At 44.7% G+C, this 15823-nt stretch overlaps 4 non-coding genes across 4 annotated transcripts; all 4 read right to left on the bottom strand.

Annotated features, from left to right (window-relative positions):
- Positions 1 to 8575: 8575 nt before the first annotated feature.
- Positions 8576 to 8648, bottom strand: Trnaa-agc (transfer RNA alanine (anticodon AGC)). Its single transcript has one exon. It is a non-coding gene; the product is annotated as a tRNA-Ala (tRNA).
- A 1362-nt stretch (positions 8649 to 10010) lies between these two features.
- Positions 10011 to 10083, bottom strand: Trnaa-agc (transfer RNA alanine (anticodon AGC)). Its single transcript has one exon. It is a non-coding gene; the product is annotated as a tRNA-Ala (tRNA).
- A 2275-nt stretch (positions 10084 to 12358) lies between these two features.
- Positions 12359 to 12431, bottom strand: Trnaa-agc (transfer RNA alanine (anticodon AGC)). The gene has a single exon. It is a non-coding gene; the product is annotated as a tRNA-Ala (tRNA).
- Positions 12432 to 12640: 209 nt separating this feature from the next.
- Positions 12641 to 12713, bottom strand: Trnaa-agc (transfer RNA alanine (anticodon AGC)). Its single transcript has one exon. It is a non-coding gene; the product is annotated as a tRNA-Ala (tRNA).
- Positions 12714 to 15823: the final 3110 nt, after the last annotated feature.

The following is a 15823-nucleotide window of genomic DNA, read 5'->3' as shown; positions in this document are numbered from 1 at the left end:
TGTCTTCGCTGCTTACTGTTATCTTAACGTTCCGTTTGAACCTTTTGAAAAAAAAAAATATTCGTACGCCCGCATTGCAGCTATCAATGAAGTCTTTTTGTGCGTGTGTGTGTGTGTGTAGGGGGGGGGGGGGGGGTAAGAATGAGCCGTTTCAATGAGTACACTATTGCACATGATAGGTGATTGCGATGAAAAGCCAAGGACGTAAACAACACAAGCCGGATGTTCGTGGTATTTTAAAACTCGAGGTACACTTGTCAACATGACTGATTGGGCCAGTCGGTTCAACCATGTAGCCACCGCAGTGGTGGCTACATCTCGTGGAAGCGTTTTCCTTTAGAATGTCTGAGCACTGTAAAACGCAAACAGTTGTACAGAGATGTAGTGGACGTAACTCTGCCGCTACCAAATTATAGGTCAAAGTATTCTGTAGAAAGTGGTGCAAACATTTTAAAAAGGGTAAAGCGGATCTCCGTACGTTTGTCGGTTAAATCTTTTTCCTTTCAACTGCGCAGTGAAACACTACCGGTCAAACAGTGGCTAAAAGAAAAGGGATTGTTTGTAGCATGGTCAATAGTCTGCTTCAAGATGCATGAAACCACAGGCAATAGAGCCTATATTTTTGGTCTGCTCTGATGCAGTGTTCTTGTGGGACATTTTACAACGTAACCTTAAGAAACGAGCTACCGGTGACATCATTCGGAACCTTCGAAAGATGATGTAGTGCCTCTCGACGTGTTCATGTTACTGTGTCTGAACAGTATAAGGAAAACCCGAATGGCACTACCAGCGTTACTAGAGTAGGTATTACTAGTCATAGGCGTATCTACCGGGGGGGCAAGGGGTGCGCCAGCCCCCCCACTGAGAAATCTTAGGGGGGCGGAGCCCCCTCACTTTGGACAGTGGTCATTGTCGGCTGCAAACTGGGAGACTAACAAGTCAGGCAAAATTTTATTGAACACAGCAATAACGGAAATATGTTATAAAATTTGTCCTCCAATTCAGCTGTGACGACTGTCCTCCGTGTGTCATGACCACGCACTGTAGGCTGTCTGCGGTGCGGGCTGCCTATTCCACGCTTTCGCGTCTTGCGTTCGAGCATTGCAGAGGAGGCTATCGCTCAGGTGGGGCTCTATAACATTACAACAATCTGTCATGCTTTTATTTTTTTCTGCCTGGCCTGAAATTTACGTAATCGGAGACGCAAATACTAGCGGGAACCAGTGAACGTTTTATAGCCCGATCAAACTGCCTCTTTTTTTTCAGGAAATTTGGTTTCTTTCTTTGAAAACGAATAGCATCGCCACTGCTCCATATCCAAGCTGCTGTGAGCTGATGAATGTGCAGATGTGTCGTGTATTTGAGTTGTGCCTAGCCAGGGGAGCTAAAAAAGATTCCCACTTTAGTCTCCGATTAATCTGCTTCAACTCGCTTAACATATGGTAGCCTGCAGCGGTCGCTGCGGCTTTTACCAAGTTTGTGGAGTCGAGCACATTGAGAAGCCCAGCTTTCAAGTTTGACCCGTATCTTGATCTACGTCACCAGGAAGATGATCAGCGTCCCCGGTTTCCTGGACTAAGGCTGCCCACCTGCGAAGGATTGTGTCTGTTCTTAATAATGTTTATTTCTCTCTCTAACTTTTTGTCAGCAACGATGAGTTCACAGAGAGTTGTGCATGCGCAAAAACAGCTTAACATTGTTATACTACAACTGAAAGTATCTATTATACACATATGAATCCATCTCGCCCGCTGCTATACGTAGCCGCTGCCAATGTGATTGGCGGGCAGCCTTCTTGAATTGCGTTCAAAAAGAGACACTGTGGCTGTTCCGAAAAAAAATATTGTTCAGCACAGTAATGCGCTGATATTGTGCAGACTTCATTCTAACGACGCGAGTTTTCGCATACTCGCGACGTCGCCTAACAAGGAGGCGATCTTATGGCACACGGAAAATTTTTGACGAATAGCGAAGAACCAATGACAAATGAAAATAGTTTATTATTATCATTATTTCTTTTACGCAGTCATTCGTAAGTGGTAATTACGCGGTCGATCACTTGCACGTCATTTGTTGCGTCGTGTTACGCGCAGGTGCTGTGAGCGTGACCCAGAAAATTTCGACCAATCATTAACAGCTAACGACCTATACGGAAGGAGACAATGCGGTTTAACGTTATAATCACCCACACTTTTTCAAGGAAAATTTGAGCTTACACAGTCTGCGTAGGCTATTTACTTGGAGGGGCCGGAGGGGAGGACTAAAGGGCCACTTCACCGCTTTCCCGTCCACCCCCCACCCAAGCTGGGAAAAATGGGAGGGCAAGGAACGACATCTGCTGTATAAATTAGTAGTCATTTATAATCTTGTAGCTGTACACAACCAGCTCAGCGTGGTTTCCATAAATATTATTCGACTGAACTTGGTCTTCTTCATTAGAAATGCTTTATTTAGAAGGCTCTATAAGAGTAAAGAAAATGGCACTCGTATTACCCTGAAGACTTCTGCGAGGTACGTTGCTTTGTCAGCGACATATTTTGTTTAATACGTGAGAATTTAAGGTACTACAGTCATAACAGATTCTTCATACTCGTCGTATTTACAGCGCCAAACTGAGACTGTGAAGTTTGCAGATGGACTGCTCTGACAAAGTACCGGTTAAATGTGGCTGTACTTTTTAAACTTCACGGTAATATTTCCAAATATTATTAAACACTGCCGTGTTGTCGCAGTATAGGACGGCCCAACCTGCACAATCTCATAATCTCAAAAAATCACGTCAAATTCAGAGAAAATGTAGTTCCTTCTCCCTCCCTCTCTCTCTTTCTCATATATATATATATATATATATATATATATATATATATATATGTGAGACGACGTCAGGTACGACATACATACATGTATATATATATATATATATATATATATATATATATATATATATATATATATATATATATATATATATATATATATATATATATATATATGCCCCCCCACTCGGGAACGAGTTGGTACGCCACTGATTACTAGTCTAGTAACGTTGGGCAGGACGTCATGAGCACATTAAGATCCAGACATGAAGAGAGAACTTCATTGACAGTATGATTATAATGCGTCAGGTGCACATGGAAAAAGCCGAAGAAAATAAATGACTGACGAACTTCTCTTATACCGTCTCACCCTTAGGGCCAGGCCTCCCAACGGATATCACAGAAATGAGGCTTATGAAGAAATTAAGGTACACACCAGGGACGGCCGAAGTATCACCATAGTCAACCAGCTCAAGGTACTTGGCCTAGTAATCGAGAATAAAGGTACGAATGGGGAAACCATAAGGAAATTAGACACGAAGGTAACAAACCATGACATTGATCAAACGAATTACTAACAAGCACCAGGGTATGAAGGAAGAAAGCATCATACGGCTGATACAATCATTCGTAATCAGTCAGATCACATACATAGCAGCCTTCCATAATTGGTTTGCAGCTGAAAAGACCAAAATTAACAACCTGATAAAAAAGGTTTACAAAGTAGCCCTAGGGATTCCCATCAGTACAAGCACGGATCTCTTTCTAAAGTTAGGACTCCACAACACACTGGAGGAACTCATAGAAGCAAAACAAATATCTCAGGCGGAACGACTAACGAAAACCACAACTGGGCGGAATATACTACGCAAACTAGGAATGAATTACCACAGTCAATACGGAGAAAAGAGGACAATCACGAGAGAAATTCGTGAAAAACTGCTAGTACCGAATATACCCAAGAACATGCATCCAGGTTACAACAAGGGTAGACGCACAAGTAGAGCAGAGAAAATGATCCAAAGCTATGGGTCAGACGACAGAGCCGCCTTCGTTGACACGGCTGAATACTCAAACAGAAATAGCTACGTGGCAGTAGTCATAGATCGTAACCAAAAGCTTCTTACCAGCGTGTCAGTTAATACCAAATTTTCCGAGACTGCAGAGGAAGTAGCCATTGCACTAGCATTGGTCTCCACGAATGCTCAATACATCATTAGCGATTCACAGGCGGGGCGGTCATTCGAAATTATGCTAAGGGCAGGATCTCCCCTGAGGCGTGGCACATCATCAGTGTTAACGAAGCCATATTCTCCAACGCAGAGAAGAACGACAGGCAACTGCTCTGGTTCCCAGTGCATACAACTCCAGACATTCCCGCAATCAACCCCAACGAGGTAGCACACTGCGAAGCTCGAGGTCTTACTCGCCGAGCTGAGCAAGGAGTGACTTCTATCGGTCAGGGGAACGTGGAGGAGGAGATGTGGAGAGAAAAATATCGTTTAACAACATTTAGCGATATAGCCAAATTCTACCAAATGCGGAGGCGAATTTTACCACCGCCTCACAGTAAACTCAACAGAGAGTCCGTTGCTTGGAGGCGATTACAGACAGAAACCTATCCGAATCCCGTGCAATTAAAGACTTTTTACCCTGAGATATACACGAGCGATACATGCAAACCATGCAAGTCGGCTAGAGCCACCCTACAACACATGTTGTGGGGATGTCCAAAATATCAAGATCACATGGCAGTCACCCCGGAGAATCTACGGGCGCGGTGGTCGACCGCGCTGCTCAGTTCAGAACTGACGGAACAACTTTGGGCCGTCCAGCGAGCCGTGGAGGCAGCGCGGCAGCAACAGCTCCAAGCGGCCATCTAGGCAGACCCAGGCCCGGGCCTTCCATTCGCCGGATCTTAAATAAAGTTATTTCACTCACTTTCTGTGATGGATGAACAGTCAAATATCAAGTGCTTTTAAACGCCTGCGTCAGCCTTGGACTGGCGGACGCTCTTAAACATCATTACATTGCGATTTGTCTAATTTTTTATGCGTTGTTCATCGGCAATGAAGAAAAAAAAAAGCAGCGGTGGCTACATGGCTGAGCGTCCGCTTCCAGTGCGATAGGTACCGGGTTCGATTGCCAGTGCCGACCGGAAACCCACCGGTTTTTCCTAAGGGGTAGAAGAGTACACCGACCTGACGCTCGGTTATTCATTATTATTAACTAGCCTAGTCCATCGCCTTGATATTCATGGGTGCTCATCTCGAAAGGTGGCCTCATAAGGTTCTGCAAAGGCTCCTGGGCGTGCCATAACCCACCACGGCCTTGGTGAAGTAGTCGAGCATCCACCACTGCTATGGAAGGCAGAGAACTGCTGCCACTGGGTACCTACCAGTAAAATAGGTACAAGCGCACCTCCGGCCCGGTGCTCGACAGAACTAACTACATGGTCGTTTGCCAGAGCACCCACCCAATTGGCGGCATGGGACCGCCAGACTAAAAGTGAGGTCGTGCTCTTTTTTTTTTTTTTTCGGTATCGGGGTATACCTTGTGATCGGGACGCGTAGAGTGGCTGGCGAGGCATGCTTTGCACGCTCGACTTGACACAAAACACGTTACGTACGGAAAATCGAAAGGAAAAGTGGGAGCCGACAGAGGGTAACGGATTGTGTGATTTAAGTGCGAGACCCTTGACGATTACCTTTTTTAGAGAGGGTGCGCTGCTCGACGCGACCAGGTCCATCGAGTTCTGTCTGCTCACTTTTTTGCACAAAATGGATCTAGTCACCCGTTTATAGACGCTATTTTTTTTTCTGGTTTATGATTACTTTCGTCCGAGCCTTGGTCTTTTTTTCAACACTTTTCCGTCCTCTTTCCTTTTTCTATCCTCTTCTTTTCATCTACCTCTTATCTCCTCCCGAAAGAGTAGGCAGGCGTTGTGCTTCTATCGGTGGCAGTTGTCAGCCTGCTATCCCCCTATTTCTTCTGTGTCCTTCAACTAAAGAAAAAATGGTGTTCTTTGAGTTTTTTTTTTTTTTTTTTTGCTGCACATGCGATTCTCAGATGTACACTCTAAGAAAAAAAAGAGTATGCGTGACTCTTTTCGGAGAGTTCTGACTTGCCACGTATACGACTCTCTTTAAATAGTCACGGTGACTCTCTTGGTGGGTCAGGGTCGGCTCGCTCTAGGAGAGTCCCCTGACCCTCTAGGAAGAGTGCAAAGACTCTCATCGGGAGGATCACGTTATCACTCATAGGGAGTCAGACGACTCTTGCCGGTACCGCTCCTAGGGGGGTCAAGGGACCCACACCGAAGCATCAAGCGACTCCACAAGTATTTTAAGCTACTCATTTGATCCTTGCTCTACTTTTGCGCGACTACTGTTGAAAATGGTGGAGTATTCATTTTAAACAAGTCCAATAATACTTGCCGTTCTGCCCAGCTACTGTAAAAAAAGAATAGTTCAGTTTTAGCATTATTTTAATAAAACTCGTCAAAGCAACACATATTTTCCAACAAAGGTATATAGAAAGCGCGAAAAGATGGTCTGTGATTTCCAATTAAGAAGTTTGGGTATTCCTCATTTACATGCTTCTATGAGTATAGCCAACTAAAATGTGTGACTGTGATGTGCACAGTGTCATATGGTGCTAAATGAACAGCAGAAATCGCCATCATGTTTCCATATTTATTCCTTGTGATTAAGAATAAATCAAAAAGTGGTGACGGCTGGAAGCATCAGACTTGTGGCTTGCTAGGTTGTCGCTCCTGTCCAGCGTGAGCACCATGAAAAACGGTATCTGAAAAGCAGAACGTCATATTATGATGAGAAAATGAAATTGCAGTAAAGGTTTGCACAACCTACACAATAAGTGGTTCACACAGACATAATAAAGGCTAACAACAAAACAACAAAGCACATCCTCCGGCAGCCAGGGGCATGCCGTGAGCGGTTATTGACCGCACGTTTTACAAACGTAACCCATCCTTAAATACTCAGATAAACAGATGCGAGTACGAGGGCCCGAACGACACCCAGCGCGTGCGTACGCCGTCTACGTCGATCAGACATGTCATATGCTAGAATTAGCGCACATAACTCCCACAATCACGTACACTCACTCGATTCTGTTATAGCGCCCAACGTCATCGCACTGTATGCAAACCACGAAGACAGCAAACAGAAACGAGGGAAAAGAGTGCACGCCGGCGGCCGCAACAACGCGCCCCGTCGAAAGTCTAGAGCTTTTTCACTTTCAACCGGCGAGGCGTGTCCAACTTGAATGACTACCGCGTACATTCTGGAAGCCACCGTACTATATCTGCACCTCAAACTACCGTCTTTCAGCCAACAAAAACCATTACATATAGTGCGTCTGAGCGTTCTGTACACAGGCTTTTTTTTTTTTTTTTTCACGTTCCCACGCGTGGAAGCACGCCGCACACTCAAGGTCGATGGAAATGTTATTATGAAGTAGACTAAAGGGCATCTCAAAACGACATCTTGCACCTTCAGTAGTGCAGACACGACGTGCGATCAGCAAGAAATGACCTTCGATTATTGTTTGCATCGCTCACTTTATGAGAGCTTGTACAGCAACGCGCATAACGGTGGCAACTCGTTAACTGACAGCTATAGTTGGCCATCCGCAACAGCCCCGCGGACACAGGCTGCTGTTGGAAATGGCTGGCAGATAACTTCCGCAGAGCTGCTGCAGACGCCCAGCTAAAGCTGTATAATTAGTGCCTACGAAAGCAGTACACTCACCGTTAACTGGCGCCCGTTGTCCGTATCCACAGCTCCATGAATATTCCGCCCTCCAAGCGTCACTTCGTGCACGAAGCCGGCGTCAATACCACCGAAGACGCGCAACCAACTCATCCACGCAACGCATTCCAATAGACCAGGAGACTGAGACGACTGAGAGAGGAGAGCGGCGGAGCGGCGCGCCACCCCAGCGCCAACCCCGTCTGCGTCGCCGAGCAATGCGCCACAACGGCGCCAAAGGGCGAGCGTGCGATATGTATGGCGTATATGGCGGCTCTTCCGTATACCGAAGCCAATCGAAACGCGCTTCAGGAGGGTCCAGTGACTCCTTCCCAAATGCGAACTCTTTTTTTCTGCCTGTACCTTCCAAAAGGGGTCAGATGGACACCCGAGGAGAGTCACGGTTCCATGACCCTCTTTTGACTCTCTTTTTTCTTAGAGTGTATAACTCACTCTAGAGAGTCACGTTGACTCTCTTTAAAAGAGTCGTGGGACGAACGACTATCCAAAAGAGAGACAGCTTGTCTTTTTAAAGATAGTTATACTGTGAAAGTCACATGTGTAGTAAAAAAGAGTCGAAGGACACCTTTTTTTCTGAGAGTGTTGTCTATTTGCGTATGCACATCCAATAATAATGATAATAATAATAATAATAATAATAATAATAATAATAATAATAATAATAATAATAATAATAATAATAATAATAATAATAATAATAATAATTGAGGACAGAGGTTATCAAAACAGAACATAAGCTTGTCAGACAGGCTGGCCGACGTTCCGATAGGAGGATCTATGTCAAATGCGCCTTGTCACCCTCGGCGCGTAAGTTTTAAAGGGGGTAGGAGGGGGGAGGCGGGGTTCGTTGAAGTCTCTTCACGTGGTGTTGCTGTCGGCTCACAAGTGAAAAGAGAACAAAAAAACAAAAACAAAAAGTGAACAGGAAGGGTTCGTGCCACAGCCATACAAAAAAAAAAAGAGTGGAGGTGCTGGGTATCGATCCCAGTACCTCTCGCATGCTAAGCGAGCGCTCTACCATCTGAGCTACACCCCCGACGAAGAACGCGTGTTTAATTCTAGAGATCTCTCATATTGTCTAAACGAGGCCAAACGGATGAGAAAGAAGCCCTTGCATTCTCTCTCTCTCTCTCTCTCTCCCATAAAATCCGGTTTCGAGATCACGCGCGGTTGCTCAGTACACATGGCACAGAAAAAGAAAAAAAAAAAAAAGACCCGGTAGCACGAAAGACGAGGCAGTAGTTGTGCGGAACATAGAGGAAAAGAATAATAATGCTACCACTTCGAAACCTTGGCCTTGAATTAACCGAATCGGTTATTCTTTCTTTTGGGGCCACCGCTCTGAGATACAGCCTCAGGGATGTTTTCTTCGCCATTGAGGAATTCGTGAATGCGGCTAAAAGGACACCTAGCTAAGTTCTGCCTGCTTTAAATGTTTCATTACCAATAACTGTTACTTCAGTTTAATATATTAGTTAGCTGTAGCTTCTACGAAGATACACTACAGAAAATATTGGAAGAATTCACCCACTACTCGGCCAATCCCCTGCATTGGGTATGGGCCATGCACAGAAGAAAACAACAACAACAACAACAACAACAACAACAACAACGACGACGACGACAACAACAGGACCAGCGCCATTAATTAAGTTGCAACGTTATCGTGCTAGCTGCTGCAGTCGATTGATTCGCATAAAATAACGCTTACTCGAAGTGGATGCTAAGGGCGCACTGGGCTTGATTAATCGGTGAACTGCTGCTAATTCGGTACAGCGCGAAAAAAAAAAAACAGAAAATAGGAAGTTTTGAGTTGAGTTAAATGCCCAAATGTTGAGATTCGAACGCGCAGTCCAATAACATATAGTCTTCTAATTTTTAGACAAATTGAAGTATAACGGCTCCGCGCAGTTAACTTGGTGAAAAAGCATGCTTATTTTACGTAACTTTACACATGCATGTTATACAGTTCGCAGGAGAGCGTTCAGTCGGCTAAGAAGCTTGTAATTAATAAACAAGTTCTTTTTATTTCTAGGTTGCATCACGACAATGATTTCATGTATAAAATGACCCAATACATGCCACTAGTTGTACGCAGAACCTAGAATGCTTGTCTTCAGTATGGCCTTGGTACGTAAACCCATCCATCCGTCAATCAATCAATCAATCAATCAATCAATCAATCAATCAATCAATCAATCAATCAATCAATCAATCAATCAATCAATCAATCAATCAATCAATCAATCATCAATCAATCAATCAATCAATCAATCAATCAATCAATCAATCGGTCAAACTGCAAGTGCAGTTAAGGTCAGCCATATCTGTCACAATCATTCCTGTCATAACTGTTTAAAAAAAGAACACTTTTTACGAAACAGAAAAAAAAAAAGAGTGGAGGTGCTGGGTATCGATCCCAGTACCTCTCGCATGCTAAGCGAGCGCTCTACCATCTGAGCTACACCCCCCACGAAGAAGACGTTCAGTTCGATAGGTATTTCAGTCGGTTAAATGAGATCAAACGAGTGAGAGAAGCCTTTGCCCTCTTTCCCAATCCAGTTTTAGGATCACGGAAATGAGCGGCGGCTTCTCGGCGCACGGCGAAAAGTGAACAGAGCCAGAAGAACAGTAGAAGGATTCGGAGTTCGCATAGGTGTGCGCAGGGTTCCTCATCAGGGGGGGGGGAGGTTTCATCGCAGCCCCCCCCCCCTCTACTAAGTCGAAGTACGCGGCAGATATTGCTCCCTTTCCCCCCCCCCCCCCCCCGCCACCCCCACCCCACTCTCAGTTGACTAGGGGGGCGCCCCTTCCCCCCACCCCACTCTCATCTTAGTCGACTAGGGGGACGCCACCCCCCCCTCCCCTCCGTGCGCACGCCTACGGCTGTTCGTATGTGCCAGGGTTCACAAGCTCACCTCAGCGGGCCGCAGCCACGAAATTTAATCCTCCAATGGGCCGGAATAGCGAAGAAGGTTGGAGCGGGGGAGGGAGGGTGTTGGGAAGGAATTTGAACAAAATGTCAACTAACGTTGCCATTTGACAGGCCTTTCCCATAACTCATACATGAGTGATTTCTGAACGGGATATAACGTCGGATTTAGAGAAACTTGTTGATACTGATCTTCAGAGTGACTGAAATCTGGACGCGGCCTTTGCTGATTAGGGAATATAATTTCCTCGAACTTAAGTGCGCGACCAGTGACGATTACCTCTTTCCGAGAGGTTGTGTATCTCGACGCGACCAGGCCCATCGAGCTCCGCTGACCTTCATGGACCAAACAGATCTGGCCACCCGTTTATAAGCGTTTCTTGTGTGTGTGTGTGTGTGTGTGTGTGTGTGTGTGTGTGTGTGTGTGTGTGTGTGTGTGTGTGTGTGTGTGTGTGTGTGTGTGTGTGTGTGTGTGTGTGTGTGTGTGTGTGTGTGTGTGTGTGTGTGTGTGTGTGTGTGTGTGTGTGTGTGTGTGTGTGTGTGTGTGTGTGTGTGTGTGTGTGTGTGTGTGTGTGTGTGTGTGTGTGTGTGTGTGTGTGTGTGTGTTTACCTATTTTTATCCAAGTCTTCATCAATTGTTTCGTTTACTTTCCTATCTTCTTTTCTCTTCCCTCCTCCCGAAAGAGTAGGCAGGCGTTGTGCCCTTCTAGGTGGCAGTTGTCGGCCTGCTCCCTTCCTCTATTCTCGCTGTCCTTGTGTATATATGTATGCAAATAAATAAATAAATAAATAAATAAATAAATAAATAAATAAATAAATAAATAAATAAATAAATAAATAAATAAATAAATAAATTCTGAAATATAGAGTTTTTGTTCCGCGGTTATGGTTTAACGCATAGTGACCATACGGGCGTGATTCAGGGGAAAAAATTGGCCGCGTATCTGCGTGCTCCGCTGCAAATGCCGTGTAAAGACGATAGAGGAGTGAATTGTTAGCCTTAGGAAACCTCTGGTGTGGGGTTTCCGATATTGTTTACTTCGTGGGCACGGTAGTGTCAGCGTGGTATAATTGATTGCTTTAAATATCGCTGGTACTCTCTCCCAGAGCCATTTAGAGCTATGTATAAGCGTCCACCTGAAAGGGTAGAACTGTGCACATAGTGTTTATCGCCAGCAGACCTTGCTATGTTACAATCAATCAATCAATCAATCAATAAATCGATCAATCAATCAATCAATCAATCAATCAATCAATCAATCAATCAATCAATCAATCAATCAATCAATCAATTTTTCTCTCCCATTTGCAATACTTCTTTTAAGCTTAAATTTCGGCTGCTAATATTTTGTAATCTGTTAATTTCTGTTTTCCTTTATTTTTCGTGGTTTTGTCCCATTCTGCTTAAATTTTATTCGTCATATTTAATTAGGCGCTAATATTGTATAACATGTTAGGTTTATTAGTGTTCATTGGTATTATTTTCGGTTTGAGTTTTGTGATATTCTGCTTAAATATTACTCCCAATTTCCTTGCGCTATTTTTGTATAATCCTGCACGTCAAAATTTTTTTACGTATTGTAACCCACTCTCCTTTGCAGTTCTTCGGCGAGTGAGGGTATTTATTTTACTGCGATGCAGTAAAATAAATAAACAAACAAATAAAGAAATAAATAAATAAATAAATAAATAATAAATAATGTACAAAACCAGTTGTTCGGATCAGCCATACATGTCACGATAGTTGATGTTCTAACTATTTATAAAAACAAAACTTTTTACGAAGTAGCAAAAAAAAAAAAAACACGTCTCATTGGAGGTGCTGGGTATCGATCCCAGTACCTCTCGCATGCTAAGCGAGCGCTCTACCATCTGAGCTACACCCCCGGACGTTTGCACAAGCGATCTCACTACTTGTCCTTGTCGCAATTTCAACAATTCCATATGAAAGAAAAGATAGTAGGGACGTCCTGATTCGTCTCACATTCGGGCCCAAATCTAGGGCGGTCCTCTCGATCGCAATTATTCCCATAACTCTTCATAAACAATGTAAAGAAAAAAACATTTTGCGAAGAAAAAAAAAAAACATGTCTCAGTGGAGGTGCTGGGTATCGATCCCAGTACCTCTCGCATGCTAAGCGAGCGCTCTACCATCTGAGCTACACCCCCGAACAAGAAACAGGAGATCCTCAAATCGCTTTTGAAACGGTCAAACGAGATCGAACGGGCAAGTGAAACAACACCCTTTCTGCGTTGCCCTTGACTGAAAAGAAAAAAAGAAGAATGAAAGAAAAACGCGGCCGCAAACGAGTTGCACCGCGTCTTCAAGGTCGTCAGCCAGTATGAAGTACAGCGGCACCTGCGACTCAGTCAGCTTTATAGGACGTCTCCATCTATCAGGGCACCTTGAAATACAGGTTGTTTAAAGAGACACTGAAGAGAAAAACGATTTTTCTCGAATTGGTAAATTACTCTTTCACGATACCAAAGTCACCACGCTTGTCACAAGAAGACGCTTGGCTAGCGAGAAAACGCGCAAAAAGAAAATGCGGGTGGCGACGCCACTTTGAAGTTCCCGCGCCAACCGTCGTGACGTCATAGATTTTGCCGGCGTTTACCAGGGCCTACGTAGTTCCTACCCAATAAAAATTAAATACATCGCCCTCTGACGGTGCCATAGACTTAAGAATTTTTAGGAAATTTCGCGGAGCCAATGTCGCCAAATCGCGAACATTTTGAAATCCGTGATGTCACGTGCGGATCACTTTCGCCGCGATATTTAAAAATGAAACTCTGACCTTGATTTTCTCCTCTAGAACCTATTATGGTGAAATTAATGACGACAGTGTTTTCCTAGCACGATTTATCAATCTAAGCTGATTCATTGCTTCACTTTCGTGTGCCTTTAACGCTGACTGTATACTCTCTGAAGAAGAGAACCCGAATACCGTAAATGGTTCAAGCTCAACTCGCACGAAGTTTGAAAGCAGCGGCACGGTTACATCAACGTTGCATCACGGATTCAAACGTGTGTTCTAAGTTATTTTAATTATTTCGGGTGTTGCATAACCCTGCAAAAATAAATGCTGCAGAATTGAAAATGTGAGCAGGAAGTGACGAGACAAGGTGCCCGTCCTGTCTTTTCTCGTCTTCGTCCCTGTACATTCGAGCTCAAATTTTCAATTATGCAACCGCACCAACTTGGTCAACTTTCTATCCTTTTGAATTTGTACAGCACAGTCCACGCAACTCGACGCAGTAACCACAATCGACGTTGCACTGACATTACGCCTCGATAGGGTCTTTTTCGAAAGCAGTTTCTAGACCTGGCGTGGCTCTGTGGTAGAATACCTGACTGCCACGCAGAATGATTGGATTAGATTCCTGCTAGGATCCTAATTTTTATTCTTTGCATTCGTCGGGTCAACGCTGCCGGTGTCGGTTTTTCTTAACGCTCTCGCATTTAAATTACCAATGTGTGCTCTCGCCGTTCCTGGGTACATATAGGCCTACATATAAACTGTCAATCACCTGCGCCGCATACCCGTATACCCGTGGTGTACGGGTATGTACCTCACGTGTCTGAAGGAAAGGGTTCGACAACGTACGCGACAGGATTTTCACGTTATTCATGTCATGACCAGACAGTCATATTCGTCAAACCCCCTAACTCTCCCATGCCAACTTTGGTCTACACTAGGTTAAGGAGGTGATCACGAGAGCACAAAGACATTGGCTGCTAGATAGATAGATAGATAGAAACGCTCAGAGTGTGTTGGGTTCGCTAACAAATGCTTCGCATTTAATATCTGGGGTTTTACGTGCCAAAACCACGATATGATTATGAGGCACATCGTGGTAGAGGGCGCCGGAAATTTCGACCATCCTATGTTCTTTAACGGGCACTGACGTCGCACAGTACACGGGCCTCTAGCATTCCGCCTCCATCGAAATGCAATCGCCGCGGCCGGGATCGAACCCGCGACCTTCGGGTCAGCAGCCGAGCACCGTAGCCCAGGCACGTAGGCAAGGGGGGGGGGGCCCGAAATTCGTCCGGCCTTCTATATTCCCGGGCAACTTTTGTTTTATTTTTGGCATGGAAAGACTTTCTTTCGAACAATTAGGCCTTGCCCCCCCCCCCCCCCCCCCCACCGAAAAAAAATCCTGGCTACGTGCCTGCCGTAGCCACTGTTCAATCGAGGCGGGTGAATTCTGTGCAGTACATAGGAAAGGAAGCAAATGCGAAAAGTCTAGGAAGCGCAAGTTAGTAAACCATTGCCGTGGTGATTGGTGCTTAGAAATGGAACACGATGGAGAGAAAATTCCGGGATTTGAAATTAAGTGACAGAAAATTTATCAGGTATATTCTAATAAGCAAAAAAATTAAAAGGAAAAAAGAATTCCACACAATTACAAGTTCTGAAAATAACAGATTTTTTTCTTACAGTCTGTTATATTATGGCGAATGAAAACTGAATCGATTTATATTCGTACACGTATAACCACGAGCTAGAAAAAAAGGAATTGATCACATCAAAATAACGAATTACGTGCAGCAATGCGTTAGGAACCCCGGTAGAAACGAATGGAGCGCTCCCAAGCGGCGGGTCATCGAGTTACCGCGGCCAATTGGCCTATAACGTCACGCAACAACTATAGGCACACATTAGCAAATTTAGCAAGTGTTATGCCATAAGCCGCCGTAACTGCGTGGCACGTCGCCAGCCAATCGTTTATTCGTCCACACCTAGACGTCAGCGCAGCGTTTGATGACGCCACGCTCGTCCTCTCTCGCCGCCGAAACTTGTACACGCTCGACGTCAGTTGCCCACCAGCATAGTCCTGACATCGGTCAGCACTTCAAAATCATTTTGGGAGCAGTCCCTGGTCAGGTCTTCCAGGTGAGCGTAGTAGAGTAACCATGACATGTTGGCGCGGAGCTTGGCGCTACTTTTCAACGCGTCCACCTGCGCAGGCGATTTTGTGAAAGCCAAGAGATGGGCGTTATCAGCGTGCGATACCTACTGGTGTTCTGTTAATTATACAGGGCTAACATAAATGATTCATTCGTTTTGACGAGGCTATATTTTTTCACAAGTATTGCACGTATACACATGAAAGGTATCTGAAAAGAACCACGAGCTCGCCAAGTTTGCATTGTGCATTCCAGGTGGCAGCGCCGCTACCACAATCCTTAGTTGAGCTCAAAGAATGCATCAGTGCTGAAGTGCAGACATTCGACAAGAGTATGCTACAAAATGTATGGAATGAGCTCGATT

Source organism: Rhipicephalus sanguineus, chromosome 10 (assembly GCF_013339695.2).
Source record: "Rhipicephalus sanguineus isolate Rsan-2018 chromosome 10, BIME_Rsan_1.4, whole genome shotgun sequence".
Taxonomy (NCBI): domain Eukaryota; kingdom Metazoa; phylum Arthropoda; class Arachnida; order Ixodida; family Ixodidae; genus Rhipicephalus; species Rhipicephalus sanguineus.
This window is presented reverse-complemented; position numbering and strand designations above follow the sequence as displayed.